The 16,420-nt window shown below is 43.9% G+C and overlaps 1 protein-coding gene and 1 non-coding gene across 3 annotated transcripts in view; one reads left to right on the forward strand and one right to left on the reverse strand.

Annotated features, from left to right (window-relative positions):
• Nucleotides 1-8,255: 8,255 nt before the first annotated feature.
• On the reverse strand, nucleotides 8,256-8,329 carry TRNAT-AGU (transfer RNA threonine (anticodon AGU)). Its single transcript has one exon. It is a non-coding gene; the product is annotated as a tRNA-Thr (tRNA).
• A 973-nt stretch (nucleotides 8,330-9,302) lies between these two features.
• Nucleotides 9,303-16,420, forward strand: part of MAN2A2 (mannosidase alpha class 2A member 2) — a 243,957-nt gene continuing 236,839 nt past the window's right edge. Inside the window, exon 1 of one of the 2 annotated variants that reach the window (XM_073568628.1) lies at nucleotides 9,303-9,864. The gene's annotated coding sequence lies outside the window, so the exon portion shown is untranslated. The remainder of the gene's footprint in view (nucleotides 9,865-16,420) is intronic. The other variant, XM_073568627.1, reaches the window with a different exon arrangement.

A 16,420-nucleotide genomic window follows, 5' to 3' on the forward strand; every position in this document is an offset into this window, starting at 1 on the left:
CACTTTGAAAAGACACAGAATTTGCATGGTGGCGCAATAAACTTTGTGACTTTTGGCATTTCCACGTAAGTTTTGGGGAGCTTCGTCAAAATGGGTGTAGCTGGTGAGGAGCCCCAGGGTAGGGTATGTCCATTTCTGCCCATCAAATTCATCAATAGTGGCGACATTTCATACTCCAGGCAGTGACTAAAGTAACATTTCTGGTGAGGCGTGGGCCTCTTAATGAATTTAGCTCCTCTTATTCCTGCATTCCCCCTCAGTAAGGGTCCCGTTTCATTTACCGACGCACCAGCGATCCCGACAACGATACGACCTGGTAGGGATCGCTGGTGCATCGCTAAATGGTTGCTAGTAAGATATCAAACAGGCAGATCTCTTCAGCGATGCAGCAACAATCCAGCAATCAAACACAGCGATGCGTGCTGGCCAGCGGGACGCTGATGACGAAAAAATGGCCCAGGACATTCCTGCACGATCAGCGATATCCAGCGGGGGGGGGCGGTTGCCGCTGTGTGTCACATGTAGCGAGATCGCAGGCGAGATCGCCGTTGCGTCACAAAATCGGTGACGCATTAGCGATCTCGCTAGCGATCTCGCTATGTGAGACGGGGCCTTAAGACCAGTCCTAATTAATTGAGGCCTTAGTGTTCTAATTGCTGCCTACATTTCGTAGAAGCTGAAGTTTAATCAGATATTCTAATTAGGGTGCTGGGTGCAGCCTTGGTGTGGCCAAGAAGCTCAGTTCACCATTTCAACAAGTCGGTTAGCATGTCCCCACCTCCCTCATCTATTCACTTTGCTGGGTGACCTGGCGTGATCACCAACCATCATAGAGAAAGCTCAGGCATGCCAGCGCGTCAGTCACCTGTCAAGGAGGTGGGGTCGCGCATACAATCTTTACAACAATCTGTAGCCTGCATCCTATTTGCGGACTATAGACTGCTGTAAAGATCAGCCTTTAGTCTGCTAAAGAAAGGTCCAGCCATCAGCAGCGAATTTTCTTCTCCTCATGGTATCCTTCACTTTCTACATTCATTCAGGTTGCTAAGGTGGGCAACAGTGGCATAACTTCAAGTTTGTAGAACCCAATGTAAAATTTCTAAGAGGGCCACCAACTATCATGGGTTTTTAATAGTATTGCTCCTCCGATAGATGTGAAAGGCTCCAGTGCTCCATTTCTACTGCAATCCCTGCACCCACTGTGGCTACGTCAATGGGGGGCAATTGGGTTAATAGTAATATATTAGGGTATTGCTGTATAGAACAAATGTAGAACATTTTATTGTATTTTTCTAAGCTCTGATCCCTCTTGACTACAGTGTCAGGATTGGTGCTTAAAGAGTCAAAGTAAAATGGATCTCTCAGCTACATAATTTTTCATTTGCCAATTAGCCCAAGTCCCTGTAGGCTCTCCTCCTTCTGTTTTCAGAATTGATTACATCCTCTGAAAATGACATAAATTTGTTTTTATCTGTTCTAGTCCAGTTATTTACAATGAGGCACAAATATTGTCACTGTTCATTATACAATATATAGCTATAGTCAAGAGACGATGTGTTAATCCAAATAATACAGCAACATTTCTGTATTGTTCTGTGAAATGTGCGGCCTCGTATAGCTGCCGCCTGAGGGGGTCACCTAGTTTGACTCATTATAGAGTAGCTCCTGCTGTCTGCTTCCCATGGAGGCTTCCTCTGCAGCCTATTCCCTGTGATCTTTCATTAGAGGCCAATTTTACTCGGCGTACACTGAGATGAGTTACTGGAGACTCTTGTCACACTTTGTTATATTTAGTGCTAAAACACCTTCAGCGCAAGGAACTGTTTAAGCACTAAGGAGCACGGCACTGTCAGACAAACAAAATGGAACCAGACAAAAACACAGAGGAATACCTAGTCAAGTGAGCTATTTTTGAGTCTTAGAACTCAATTATCAGCATTTTGTGACCCTAGCTATGATAGATCGTCTCCAGGTCTCAGACGCTGATAAATCCATCAGCAGGATTTCACATCCCAAATTATTTATATGTTCATGTTACTCTTTCAAAGACAAGTCCACTGCTACCTTTACATGGCCAGTCTGTTCCTCCATTGCTAGGAAATCAGCGCTTGAATTTATATGCAAATGAGGCTGAAGGGTCATTTGTAGATCTGAAGCCTCTGTCACTCCAGTTCTAAGGTCACATTCACACGATCAGTATTTGGTCACTATTTTCCATCAGTATTTGTAAGCCAAAACCAGGAGTGGGTGAAAAATGCAGAAATGGTGACGTGTTTCTATACTTTTCCTCTGATTGTTTCTTTCCTAATTTTGGTTTACAAATACTGATGTGAAAAACTGAATGTGTGAACGTGACTTGAAGGTGTTTCTGGACTTCTTTTTGAAAGAGTTACATGCACATATACAGGTGCATATCACAAAATTAGAATATCATCAAAAAGTTAATTTATTTCAATTATTCAATACAAAAAGTGAATCTCATATATTATATAGAGTCATTACAGAGTGATCTATTTCAAGTGTTTATTTCTGTTAATGATGATGATTATGGCATACAGCCAATGAAAACCCAAAAGTCATTATCTCAGTAAATTAGAATAATTAACAAAAAAAACCTACAAAGGCTTCCTAAGTGTTTGAAAAGGTCCCATAGTCTGTTTTAGTAAGCTCCACAATCATGGGGAAGACTGATGACTTGACAGATGTCCAGAAGGCAGTCATTGACACACTCCACAAGGAGGGTAAGCCACAAAAGTGCATTGCTAAAGAAGCTGGCTGTTCACAGAGTGCTGTATCCAAGCATATTAATGGAAAGTGGAGTGGAAGTAAAAAGTGTGGCAGAAAAATTTGCACAAGCCTCCGGGATAATGACAACCTTGAAAGGATTGTTAAGAAAAAGCCATTCAAAAATGTTGGGGAGATTCACAAGGAGTGGACTGCTGCTGGAGTCATTTTATTTTTTCAAGAGCCACCACACACAGACGTATCCAGGATATGGGCTACAAGTGTCACATTCATTGTGTCAAGCCAATCATGGGCAATAGACAACGCCAGAAGCGTCTTACCTGGGCCAAGGAGAAAAGAACCGGACTGTTGCTCAGTGGTCCAAGATGTTGTTTTCAGATGAAAGTAAATTTTGCATTTCATTTGGAAATCAAGGTCCCAGAGTCTGGAGGAACAGTGGAGAGGCACACAATCCAAGCTGCTTGAGGTCTAGTGTGAAGCTACCACAATCAGTGATGGTTTGGGGAGCCATGTCATCTGCTGGTGTAGGTCCACTGTGCTTTATCAAGACCAAAGTCAGTGCAACCGTCTACCAGGAAATTTTAGAGCACTTCATGCTTCCCTCTGCCGACAAGCTTTTTGGAAATGTAAATTTCATTCTCCAGCAGGACTTGGCACCTGTCCACTCTGCCAAAAGTACCAATACCTGGTTTAAAAACAACAGTATCACTGTGCTTCATTGGCCAGCAAACTCGCCTGACCTTAACCCCATAGAGAATCTATGGGGTATTCTCAAGAGGAAGATGAGAGACACCAGACCCAACGATGCAGACGAGCTGAATGCTGCTATAAAAGCAACCTGGTCTTCCATAACACCTTAGGCCTGTTTCACACTTCAGTTTTTTTACGTCAGTCCAAATCCGCCAGAGTGTGAAAGAACGGATCCGTTTCCGTTTTGCCACAAACGGATGTCACAGGATCCGTTTTTTGACGGATCTGTTTTTGGAGGCAAGGTGATGAAATTTAAAGGGAAATGACTCTGGAAAAAGGAGACAGAGAGAGATTTTCCGCCGCCAGAACGGAGTTTGGGGTTAAATTTCTGGCAAGAAAGTTCTTACGGGCATGCTCAGTGTCAAAAAGCGGATCCGTTGCCGGATTCCGTGAAAAAACAGTTGGCAACGGATCCGCCTCCCATAGGTGACCATTATAACGAATGGCGGATAGCGGCGGATCCATTGCTATCCGCTATTTTGACGCAGCCAAAAAACGTTTCATTGTCCGTCAACTCAAGTCAGCGGACGCCAAAATTATGGCGGATCCGTCAAAAAACGGATCCAACGGATGACCATCCGTCAAAATCCGCCGCTAATGCAAGTCAATGGGAAAAAAACCCGGATCCGCCAAAAAAAATGGGAGATCCGTTTTTTTGCAAAACAGCGGATTTTGACTGGCAACAAACGGAAATGTAAAACAGGCCTTAGCAGTGCCACAGACTGATCGCCCCCATGCCATGCCGCATTGATGCAGTAACTGATGCAAAATGAGCCCCGACCAAGTATTGAGTGCATTTACTGAATATACATTTCAGTAGGCCAACATTTCGGGTTTTAAAATCATTTTTCAAGCTGGTGTTATAAAGTATTCTAATTTACTGAGATAATGACTTTTGGGTTTTCATTGGCTGTAAGCCATAATCATCAACATTAACAAAAATAAACACTTGAAATAGATCACTCTCTTTGTAATGACTCTATAGAATATATGAGAGTCACTTTTTGTACTGAAGAATTGAAATAATTAACTTTTTGATGATATTCTAATTTTGTGAGAAGCACCTGTAGATAATTTGGGTTGTGAAATTCTGAAAGATTTTCTTTAAAGCTGTTTTTTAGAAGTTACCATCTTCTTTAACAACAAAATTAGCCTACAGCTGCTTTGAGTTGGGTGGAGGAGGGTAATCCCTGATTGTTCAGAGAAACTGCATGTTGGAGGCTTTATGGAAGTGAACAAAATATGTGGTTGATTTAGATTCCAGCCACAACCCTGCTTATCTTACTAATATTTTATGCAAAGGATCCCCAAGGGTGAAAGGAATTATTAGCACCTTGACTGAACAGCAGAACTCAAGCTGATTTATTATTGTTGTTATTATTATTATTATTATTATTATTATTATTATTACTTTTATTATTATTATTATTAGATGCATGTTGTTTTTTTTTTGTTTTGTTTTTTTAAATATGGGTGTGGTGGGCACACACTGGCGCTCACTGAGTGCTAATATAGTGAAGCTGTTGGTGGTAAGAAGGGCTGTGTGTGCTATCCTGTCAGTAAACGGATATATTCCTTCTATGATGGAATCACTAACTGGGTGGATCAGGGAAATGCAGTAGATATAGTATATCTCGACCTCAGCAAAGCATTTGATAAAGTATTTCATACTATCCAAAGACCAAGTATGGGATTGGCATACTAAATGAGTGGTAATAAATGCTTGCACATCCAATTGAAAGAGTGTTACAAGTGGGGTACTACAAGGCTCTGTCCTGGCCCCAGTGTTGTTCAACAATTTTATAAATGATCTAGATAAGGGAACTGAAGGTTAACTAATCAAATTTGAATACGATGCAAAGCTAGGAAGGATAGCTAACATGAGAGAAGACAGAGAAAGGATTCAGAAGGATCTAGATAAGCTTGAACAATGGGCAGCGACTAATAGAATGGTATTTAACAGGGAAAAATGCAAGATTCTACATCTGGCAGGAAAAATATCTACAGAATGGGAGGAATAGAACTAAGCAAGACTTGGAAATAATAATAGATTACAGACTGCACATTAATCAACAGTGTGATGCAGCAGCAAAAAAGGCAAACACAGTTCTGGGATGTATTAAGAGATGCATAGAGTCTAGATCATGTGAAGTAATTATCTCCCTCTCCTCCTCCTTGGTCAGGCCTCATCTGGAATACTGTATCCAGTTCTGGGCACCACATTTTAAAAAGATATTGAAAAACTGGAGCAAGTTCAGAGAAGAGCTACCAGGATGGTGATCGGACTGCAAAGTTTGTCCTACGAGGCACGGTTGAAGAATCTGGGAATGTTTAGATTGCAAACAAGAAGGCTTAGAGGGGACTTAATAGCTGTCTACAAATATTTGAAGGGATGATTATTATTCTCATTTGAACATGGAAACATGAGAAGCAATGGAATGAAACTGAAAGGGAGAAGATACAGATTACATAGTAGAATAAACTTTTTGACAGTGAGGGTGATCAATGAGTGGAACAGGCTGCCACAAGAGGTGGTGAGTTCTCCTCTAATGGAAGTCTTCAGACAGAGGCTGGACAGACATCTCTGTCTGAAATAGTTCAGTGAATCCTGCATTGAGCAGGGGGTTGGACACGATGACCCTGGAGGTCCCTTACAACTCTACCATTCTATTATTTTATGATTCTATAGGAGATATCAGTATATACTACCGTGCTAGCATATGTAAGTGGTACAGATTAGAAGTGTGGAATCAACATTGTTGGATGTTAGGTCACATATGTATATAGAAAAACTATGTATCTTGGTGAGCTACAATAGGACACAAGTGTATAAAGAGTAGAGTATAACAATACCAGTTGGTATGATTTAGCCCAGTGGCTAATATGTATCTTCACCAACCGTGCAGGGTAACTTGTGCCCACAATGACATAAAGTGAAAAATAGGATTAATTAAAGGGATCAATAATGCAAGAATAATCCACCCTGATAAGGTCCATTCAATTGCAGAGAGGAGGTGTCACTATGGTAGTCTGCATGCCACATGTGTGTCTATGTTCCTTTATATATCCTGGCATGCGCAACTGAATGGGCCTTATCAAATGGCACCTACATATACAGATATAATGCTGAACTAATAAACTAAGCATTCAATTTTATGTTTTACATACCGGTACATTACCTGAAAGTATCGCTCCTGATGAGCCTTGTGTAAAGGGGAAGCGAGTTGAATTTTGTTGATAATGAGCTTTTGGGCTTATGTGAAATAATGAGCCCGAAGTTTCTTAATGAAATATCAATTGTATGTCTATACTGTATATATGAACTTAAATTATTTATATAACATTTAGCCCGTTTATATTGGGGTTTCAAGTTATGGGCTTCGATGATTAAGGGTCCATTTAACTTTGCCGTATTAGATGATTTTTTTCTCTCTACCGATGTAATTCAGATATCATTATGGCGCAACTACTATGCAAGAACAAGATTTTTGGCTTCGCCTAATCAAATTGGTTTGGCACCTTATTTGTACATTATCTGGTCGCCCATAAGGGACTTTCCCACTTCCCTATCTTGGTAATGGCCATTGACTTGTTTAGTATTTGAGGATGGCACTAGCACTTTGTATAGCAATTGTTGGTGTCATACGCTTTGATACCAATTTCCCCCCTTCCCTGTTTTTTTGACACTAACACACCTATAAGAAATTACAGTGCATATAACAACTGTTTGATATAACTCCTCTCTAATAGGGTGAGAAGAATAAGCCGCCGTTGAGTGGGGGCGCCAACTATGCAAGTCTATGGTGCCAACCTCCACTGCAAGGTAGGAGAAACACTAAGGAGTTTAACCGGGGTGGATTGTGTCCCCTTTGCTGTACTTATTTGAGTCTTGTTTTTTTGGCTTTGCCTAATCAAATTGCATTGGCACTTGATTTGTACAACTATAAGGGATTTCTCTAGATATGACACTTCTATCTTGGTGAAGGCTGTCGACCTGACATTAGGATAGCAGTAGTACCTTTCCATCGCCTTCTGGTATCATATGCTTTGACTCTAACTTCTCCCCTTCCCAGTTTTTGGACACTAATACACCTATAGGCAGCTATAATATATTGAATAACATTTTTTTATATGACTTCTCTCCTCACATTAACAGGGAGTAATAGGGTGAGAAGGGCCAGCTACGGTCGAGTGGGGGCGCCAACCATACATCCAATTTCTTAAACGTTTCCAATTGAAAATGTGCTATGCTTTAAGTAATGTAATATATAATTGTGGAACAACCCCTCTAAGATATAACTGTAGAAAAAGGCATGGACCGCACATGTCTTACGCTGATCTAATGCCGCTAGGCAAAAATTTACAAACTGAAGGTAAGGTTCTTAGTTTAACATTCTGACCAGACTGTATGAATCATAGAATCGTAGAGTTGGAAGTGACCTCCTGGGCCATCTGGTCCAACCCCCTGCTCAAAGCAGGATTCGCTAAATCATCCCAGTCAGATGTCTGTCCAGCCTCTGTTTGAAGACTTCCATTGAAGGAGAACTCACCACTTCTCGTGGCAGCCTGTTCCACTCATTGATCACTCTAACTGTCAAAAAGTTTTTTCTAATATCTAAAAATAAATAACAATGAAGTCACCCTAAATCCATAAAGTGAAAAGCGGCGCATGAGGGAGTTGAACTTGGTTCACTACTGTCAATAAGAGAAGTGTTTGTGTGCTCTTATGTCGATCGCCATCGGTCATCATCAAAAACCTTAGGCACTGCTGAGATTCGAACTCAGGATCTCCTGTTTACTAGACAGGCGCTTTAACCAACTAAGCCACAGCGCCGTACAAATCTAAATTCCCTATCAGAATGTCTTTGGAATGTGGGAGGAAACCCACACAAACTCCTTGCAGATGTTGTCCTTGGTGGGATTTGAACCCAGGACTCCAGCGCTGCAAAGCAACAATGCTAACCACTGAACCACCGTGCTGCCCACTGCCATATCACGGTGAACCTCTCAGTGGGTCCCTAGCCTGAAAGGTGTGGCGCCGTGCACCGTTACAGTGACAGTGCACCAGCAGGGCGGACGACCTGGGGCCATAGCACCCATGCTGCTAGGCAGAGCCCCCAGGACTCCATGTGGATGGGCCCTCAGGCCAGATACCAACCACAGTATTGAAAACCGGGCCAGTCGTGACCAAAAATTGCTGAGGTGACCGTCTCCATGAGCTTATCTGCATTGTAAATCTGGCCAAAGTGGTGCCCGCTGTGATTTTTTTCCATGTCGTGTGGACAACCGGGCATATGTACTGGCACAATGGCTACCATAGGACCGTGTGACCGCCGCAGGGGACTGATTATAGGCTCGTCTAGCGAGCCCTTATGTGGATGCGTCTTGGCTCCTGTCGTGTCCTGGTGGGTAAGTGACCTCTGAGGTGAAGGTTCTGAGACCAATTGTCCTCAAGCTCCTCAATGGGTCCACTGTGTGTACAGCGTTGCAGAATATGTTGCCGCCATATAAGTATTGTTCTGCGGTGTATACTGTGCTGCTGCTGCTATGGAAATCAGGTAGATGGTGATGTAGTAATGTTATTACTTTGTGTAAATATTGATATTTATGAGGCCATTTGTTGGTGAGAGGAGTCTCCTTGTTTTAGCTTTTCTCTGTGTTGTTGTGTGTGAGTGAAGCAGGATTGGGGTCTGTACCTCGGGGGGCTTGTGTGCCCCGAGCAGCCCCCGGCCGGCCGGCACTCGGTAGGTGCAGGCATTCCTCCTGTCCGCTAGATGCTCCTCACTCCCGGGCCCTATCGCAGGCGCTGGGGGCTCGGATGCTTCTCTTGCGTCGCTGTCACTTTAAACAAAGGGATCAAGGACCTGGGGAATCCAGCGAGCTGGTGTGAGGGAAGCGAGGAGCTGCTGGTATGGGGGCGCCGGGCATCCTGCCGCCATAGCACCGGGCTGACGATGGTAGCGCTCCACCTGTGATCCTCCCTCCTCGGGGCCGGGGATGTGCACAGACCAGGGAGCCGGCACTCGGCATCCACGTACAGTGCATAGGAGCAAGTTTGGCAGCCGGGCATAGCGGGGCACCGAGCCCTATGGCAGCAGCTCTCCGGGCGACGGGAGCAAATCAGCTGCAGGTGTAACAGGAGCCGAGGGCAGAGCAGGGACTGACAGAGCAGGGAATGGACTCCTCCTCGTGCCCTGCCTGCCTGTGAAGCCTCTCCATACTGACTCTGAGCTGGAGCACGCTGGGCATGTGGGCACTGACTGGCACCGGAGACCCATCTGACTGAGGCCTGGCACAGACCGGAATAAAACAACGTGGAGAATCCCGGGAGAAGCAACCACTCCAGGATCAGGAGGGGGCATTACCGGGGTAACTAACCTGATTGTTTACTTTCTGCTGGGTGGCAGGACCCAGGGTGTGTGCCCTGTATGTGACCCATCACTCCACTGGCCGGTCCCTGCAATTCTCTAAGCTTAGCCCCATAACTGCTGGGGATATTGCGGCTGCTGTCTCTGATTCATTGCAAACAGTGAGCAGTAATACTGATCCCTATGTCATTTCATACAGTGATCAGTCATGGTGATAGGCATACCTATGTCATAGCATACAGTAAATAGTAATAGTGATCCCTATGTCATAGCAAACAGTGATCAGTAATAGTGATCCCTATGTCATAGCATACAGTGATCAGTAATAGTGATCCCTATGTCATAGCATACAGTAAATAGTAATAGTGATCCCTATGTCATAGCAAACAGTGAGCAGTAATAGTGATCCCTATGTCATAGCATACAGTGATCAGTAATAGTGATCCCTATGTCATAGCATACAGTAAATAGTAATAGTGATCCCTATGTCATAGCAAACAGTGAGCAGTAATAGTGATCCCTATGTCATAGCATACAGTGAGCAGTAATAGTGATCCCTATGTCATTTCATACAGTGATCAGTCATGGTGATAGGCATCCCTATGTCATACCATACAGTGATCAGTAATAGTCATCCCTATGTCATAGCAAACAGTGATCAGTAACAGTGATCCCAATGTCGTTGCATACAGTGATCAGTAACAGTGATCCCTATGCCTATTAGTCTATTATGGGAAGTTACAATGTTTTTCTCAGTGATTTCCATGTTCGGTTTGTCATTGATGGTGACTTCTGCATTGATTGCGCTGTGTTGTGCTCTGGACTCTGCCATTTCAGGCTGGGGTATGCCGATCCAGTAGGATTACTGACCAGAAATGATCATTACTGTATCTCACATCTCCAGTTCTGAGAAGCCCCAGAAATGTTGGTGCCCAGTACGTGTCAATGACATTACCGGATCCCCACTTTCTGAGCCTTGTCGCCTTCTGTTCCGGGCACCTGAGATGCCATGCAGGAGTGTGGTGGAGATGTGTGCTCTGTATACATCGGCGGCTGAAATGCCAGCTGTTAGATTAGTAGGCTCCTAAGGATTTGCTGAACAGAGGTATGGGACTGCAGTAAATCTCCACGCGGGTTGCTGGGAATACTAACATCTGTGTCGGATTCTCCAGAACACCATTACATCTTTTTGTTGCTGATAGGCTTGAAGAATCCTTATTTAAGGAGAGTAACAATCCCTATGTGCATTCATCCGGCGGAAGCTTCTGAAGACCGGGCTTAAATGTGTCATTTGTGGCATGACTCTGTTATTGTGTTTGTCTAACGTGACAGTGATGAGAATCTTCAATTTTGGGTCATTACGGGAGAAAACACTTTTTGCTGCATGGCGGGATCTGATTACCTGACAATGCATCACTTTTATGTAAGAATTTCAGGACTTGTTTAATAAAACATATATTCGATTTTCTAAGGTTGAATAATTCAAGACTTCTCTGTAGTAAAATTGTACAGATTGTTGCAAATATTATTTCTTTGCATTATACTTTAATGCAGATCCCTGATCTGATACGGACAGAAGAACCAATGTTCAGTCATTACACAAAGAACTGCAATCATTAAAGGGGTTGTCCAAACCCACCATCATTATAAAAAAAAAAAAAAAGCTCACAATGGTGTAAAAAAGCAAAAGACGTAGTAATGATCTTAGCAGTCCCCTCCTGTGTCAATGCCAACACGTTCTCGGTCCACCTCCGGTTTTGTTCACCAGGTAATTTGTAAAGTGAATTTTATTGACAATTTTATTTTAGATCATTGTAAGATTTTTTTTTTTTTTTTAAATCTCGTCGTGGTTTAATATCCCGTTTAAATGGAATCTGTCACCTATTTTTTTGACTATCAGCTGCCGGCACCGCCATCAGGAGCTTATCTACAGCATTCTGTAATGCTGTAGATAAGCCCCCGATGTAACCTGAAAGAGAAGAAAAACGAGTTATATTATACTCACCCAGGGGCGGTCCGGTTCGGGTCCACTGGGTGTCGCGGTCCAGTCCAGCGCCTCCCATCTTCTAGCGGTGACGTCCTCATCTTTGCTTTCCGGCGCAGGCGCACTGCTCTGCCCTGTGAGGGCAGAGAAGGGTACTGCAGTGCGCAGGCAACGGGAAAGGTCAGAGAGGTCCTGCGCACTGCAGGACTCTGCCCTACCCTCAACAGGGCAGAGCAGTGCGCCTGAGCCGGAGCCGCGACGGGAAGCAAAGAAGAGGACGTCACCGCTAGAAGATGGGAGATGGTGGACGAGACCGCAACACCCATTGGACCAAAATCGGACCCGGACTGCCCCTGGGTGAGTATAATATAACTTGTTTTTCTTCTCTTTCAGGTTACATCAGGGGCTTATCTACAGCATTACAGAATGCTGTAGATAAGCCCCTGATGGCGGTGCCGGCAGCTGATAGTCGAAAAAATAGGTGACAGATTCCCTTTAAAGAAGTTGTCTCATAAGAAAAAAAAAGTCCTTTTAGTTTGGAACTGCAGTAGCAATCCGCTGATCACAACAGAACTGGCTTCTGCCACCCATGGATAACATAAATCTTGTCAGCGGCTCATGCGGCCGACCAGACCCTGCCGGCGAAATGTTATATAACATGGTGGATAGAGAGATGAATGTCCATGTGATGTATGGACAGCATGAGACCAGTGGTGTTTCTTCTTCACCACTGGCTAGTGACTGGGATCCAGCTCTGTTGTTAATTCGCTTTCTGGCCTCCCTCTGGTTACTACTGAAGGTAGTGGAGCTGGTCAAATTGACAGAGGGGTTGCAAGTTCTCTTTCTGGGCTCCCTCTGGTGGTTACTGGAGGTAATGGAGCTGATCTGATTAACAGAGGCTTGCCACCTGATAATGAGGATGACGATTGGAGATCTGGAGTTTCAGACTAGGATTTAAGACAGCCGACTCCCTCTATCCCTGCTGGTGATTTTCTTTCTTAGTTTCCAGCTCAGTCCCTGCATTTTCAGCTGTGTCCATTTGCTATTCTGTTTACATTTGATCTGGTTTTGTGTGGTCAGCCAGCTCCAGCTGGGGCTCTGCTGAATCACCATCCATATGTTACTGCTTGTGCCAGTTTGTTTTTGTCCCTTATGAGATTGGTCTGTTTTTGCTCTGCTTTCAGAATATACCAGAGTGCTGATATAGTGGGTGAAGTCGTGCGACTTCAGTATTTTTTGTTTCAGACGTTTTGGACTTTTTTGCAGGGTTTTTTGCATGATTGCAGACAGTGTCTTTCCTTTCTTGTCCTGTCTAGTCAGTGTGGACCCCATCATTTGCTCAGTCTATTTTCCTGCCTGCGTTTGTGTTTTCATCTTGTCTCACCGACAATATATGTTTGGGGGCTATCTATTCCTTTGGGTTCTGCTCTGGGGCAGTTTAGATTTCCCCTTTCTTGCTTTAGGCTTAGTTAGCTCTCCGGCTGTGCCGAGGCATCTAGGATCATCTTAGGCACGCTCCACGGCTACTGCTAGTTGTGTGGATAGGATCAGGGATCTACAATCTGCTTAGTTACCAACCTCTGGTTTTCTGTGGCTTAGCTTGGGCTTTCTCTCCTCCTCGGTGACCCAATCATAACAGAATCACCATACAAACCGCAGACTCTAGGGTACTCAAAAGAAGGAAAGAATTGTTAAAAAAAAAAAAAAAAAAGTGTTTAGAATTTTTTTCTTGCCTTGAAACCTAACTCATTGGGGAGCTCTGTGCAGCAGGTTAAGATTGTCATTTCCCTGCTGCGTGGCGATCCCCAGGATTGGGCCTTTTCTTTGACACCCGGAGATCCTATTCTGGCCAATGTGGATGCAATTTTTCAAGCCTTGGGGTTGTTGTATGATGAACCTAATGCTATTGATCAAGCTGAGAAAATCTTATTGGCATTGAATCAGGGTCAGGATTCTGCAGAGTTATATTGTCAAAAATTCCGAAAGTGGGCGGTCCTAAATGGAATGATGATGCCCTAGCAGCTCTCTTTCGGAAGGGTCTGGCAGAAACCGTAAAAGATGTTATGGTGGGATTTCAAGTCCCCTCTGGTCTTGACGACTCTATGTCATTGGCCATTCAAATTGATCGACATTTACGTGAACGTAAAACTACACGAGAGGTGGTGCTGCCTTTCGATTAAACTTCTGGACCCATGCAATGGATAGGGTTTTGTTTAGGGCGCAACGTCAAGAGTTAAGAAGGCGTAATAAGTTGTGTTTTTTTTTTTTGTGGGGACGCCTCTCATACTATTTCTCTCTGCCCTAAACGAGAAAAACGTTTTGCTCACACATTTGCTGTGGGCAGTGTACAACCTAAGTTCCTTTTGGCAATTACCCTGATCTGCTCCTTGTCTACATTTTCCGCTAAGGCTTTTGTAGATTCAGGAGCAGCTTTGAATCTGATGGATTTAGACTTTGATAAACGTTGTGGTTTTCCCATGATACCATGATACCCCTGCGGACTCCTATCCCTTTGAGGGGTAATGATGCTACTCCTTTGGCAGAGAATAAACCCCAGTTTTGGACCCAGGTGATAATGCGGGTCGCCCCGGACCACCAAGAAAATTGTAAATTTTTGGTGTTGCACAATTTGCATGATACTATTGTTCTGGGTTTTCCCTGGTTGCAAACTCATAATCCTGTTTTGGATTGGAAATCTGTGTCTATGGTGAGTTGGGGTTGGCAGTGTGTTCTTAGTGACACTCCTGTTTTCTCCACCTCTCCCCAGTCTCATGATATTCCTGACTGTTTGGCTGATTTTTCTGATGTATTTAGTGAGAGTAAGTCTGCGTCTTTGCCTCCTCATAGGAGTTATGACTGTGCAATTGAGCTAGTGCCCCGGTGTAAATTTCCCAATGGTCGGCTTTTCAACTTATCGGTACTCGACCATGATGCTATGCGATCTTATATCATGGAGTCGTTGGAGAAGGGTCACATTAGACCATCCTCTTCACCTGTAGGTGCTTTTTTTTTTTTTTTGTGGCCAAGAAAGATGGTTCATTAAGGCCATGTATTGACTATCGTTCCCTTAACATAATCGCTGTTAAATTTCAGTAGCCATTACCCCTGATTTCTGATTTATTTTCCAGAGTTAAAAGTGCCTGTTGGTTTACCAAGCTTGACCTCAGGGGGGCGTATAATCTTATTCGCATCAAGCACGGGGATGAATGGAAGACGGCGTTTAATACTCCGGAGGGACGTTTTGAGTACCCGGTGATGCCTTTTGGGCTCACTAATGCCCCTTCTGTCTTCCAATCTTTTATGAACGATATTTTCCGGGACTTTGTGGATAAGTTTTTGATCATTTATCTGGATGATATTTTGATCTTTTCCAGTGAGTGGGATTCTCATGTGGAACATGTCCGAACTGTGTTCCGGATTTTGAGGGAAAATTCTCTGTATGTTAAGGGATCGAAGTGCCCCTTTGGTGTACAGAGGATTTCATTTTGTCCCCGTCTGCTATTGAAATGGACCCGGCCAAGATACAGGCCATATATGATTGGGTTCAGCCCACTTCTCTGAAGGCTCTCCAGAAGTTTTTGGGTTTTGCTAATTTCTACCGTAAATTTATAAGTAATTTTTCTGGTATTGTCAAACCACTGACTGATCTGACCAAAAAGGGCACTGATGTGGTAAATTGGTCTCCAGAGGCAGTCTCGGCATTTCAGGAGCTTAAGCGATATTCAATTCTGCTCCGCTTCTATGGCAACCTGATGTCTCACTCCCATTTCAAGTGGAGGTAGATGTCTCTGAGATTGGTGCAGGAGCCGTTTTGTCCCAAAAAGATCCGGTGACTTCTAAGATGAATCCCAGTGCCTTCTTTTCTCGAAAATTCTCCCCATCTGAACGTAACTATGACGTGGGGAATCGGGAATTGTTGGCCATGAAATGGGCATTTGAAGATTGGAGACATTGGTTGGAGGGAGTTAGACATCAAGTTGTGGTCCTCACCGACCACAAGAATTTGATTTATCTTGAATCAGCCAAACGCTTGAATCCTAGACAGGCTAGGTGGGCCTTGTTTTTCATGCGTTTTAATTTTGTGGTCTCTTTTCTTCCGGGCACTAAGAATGTTAAGGTGGACGCCCTTTCTAGGAGTTTCTTTGCGGATTTTCTTATTGTGACCGAGCCTACTACCATTCTAAATGAGGGTGTAATTCTTTCCGCCATCTCACCCGATTTGAGACGTGCCCTGGAGGAATTTCAGGAGGACAAACCTGAACGTTGCCCTATGGGAAAATTGTATGTCCCTGACCAGTGGAGGAAGAGAGTAATGTCTGAAATTCATTGCTTCGCGTTGGCTGGTCATCCAGGTATTTTTGGTACCAGAGATTTGGTGAGTCGGTCTTTTTGGTGGCCTGCCTTATCTCGTGATGTCATGAATTTTGTGCAGTCCTGTGGGACTTGTTCTCGGTCCAAGCCCTGTTCTCGTTCTAGTGGGTTGTTGATGCCCCTGCCGGTGCCCAGGGGGCCATGGACCCATATTTCAATGGATTTTATTTTCGATCTTCCTGTCTCTCAGAGAATGACTGTT

This window comes from Dendrobates tinctorius, unplaced genomic scaffold (genome assembly GCF_039654945.1).
Source record: "Dendrobates tinctorius isolate UK_male_01 unplaced genomic scaffold, ASM3965494v1 ptg000022l, whole genome shotgun sequence".
NCBI classification, from domain to species: Eukaryota; Metazoa; Chordata; class Amphibia; order Anura; family Dendrobatidae; genus Dendrobates; species Dendrobates tinctorius.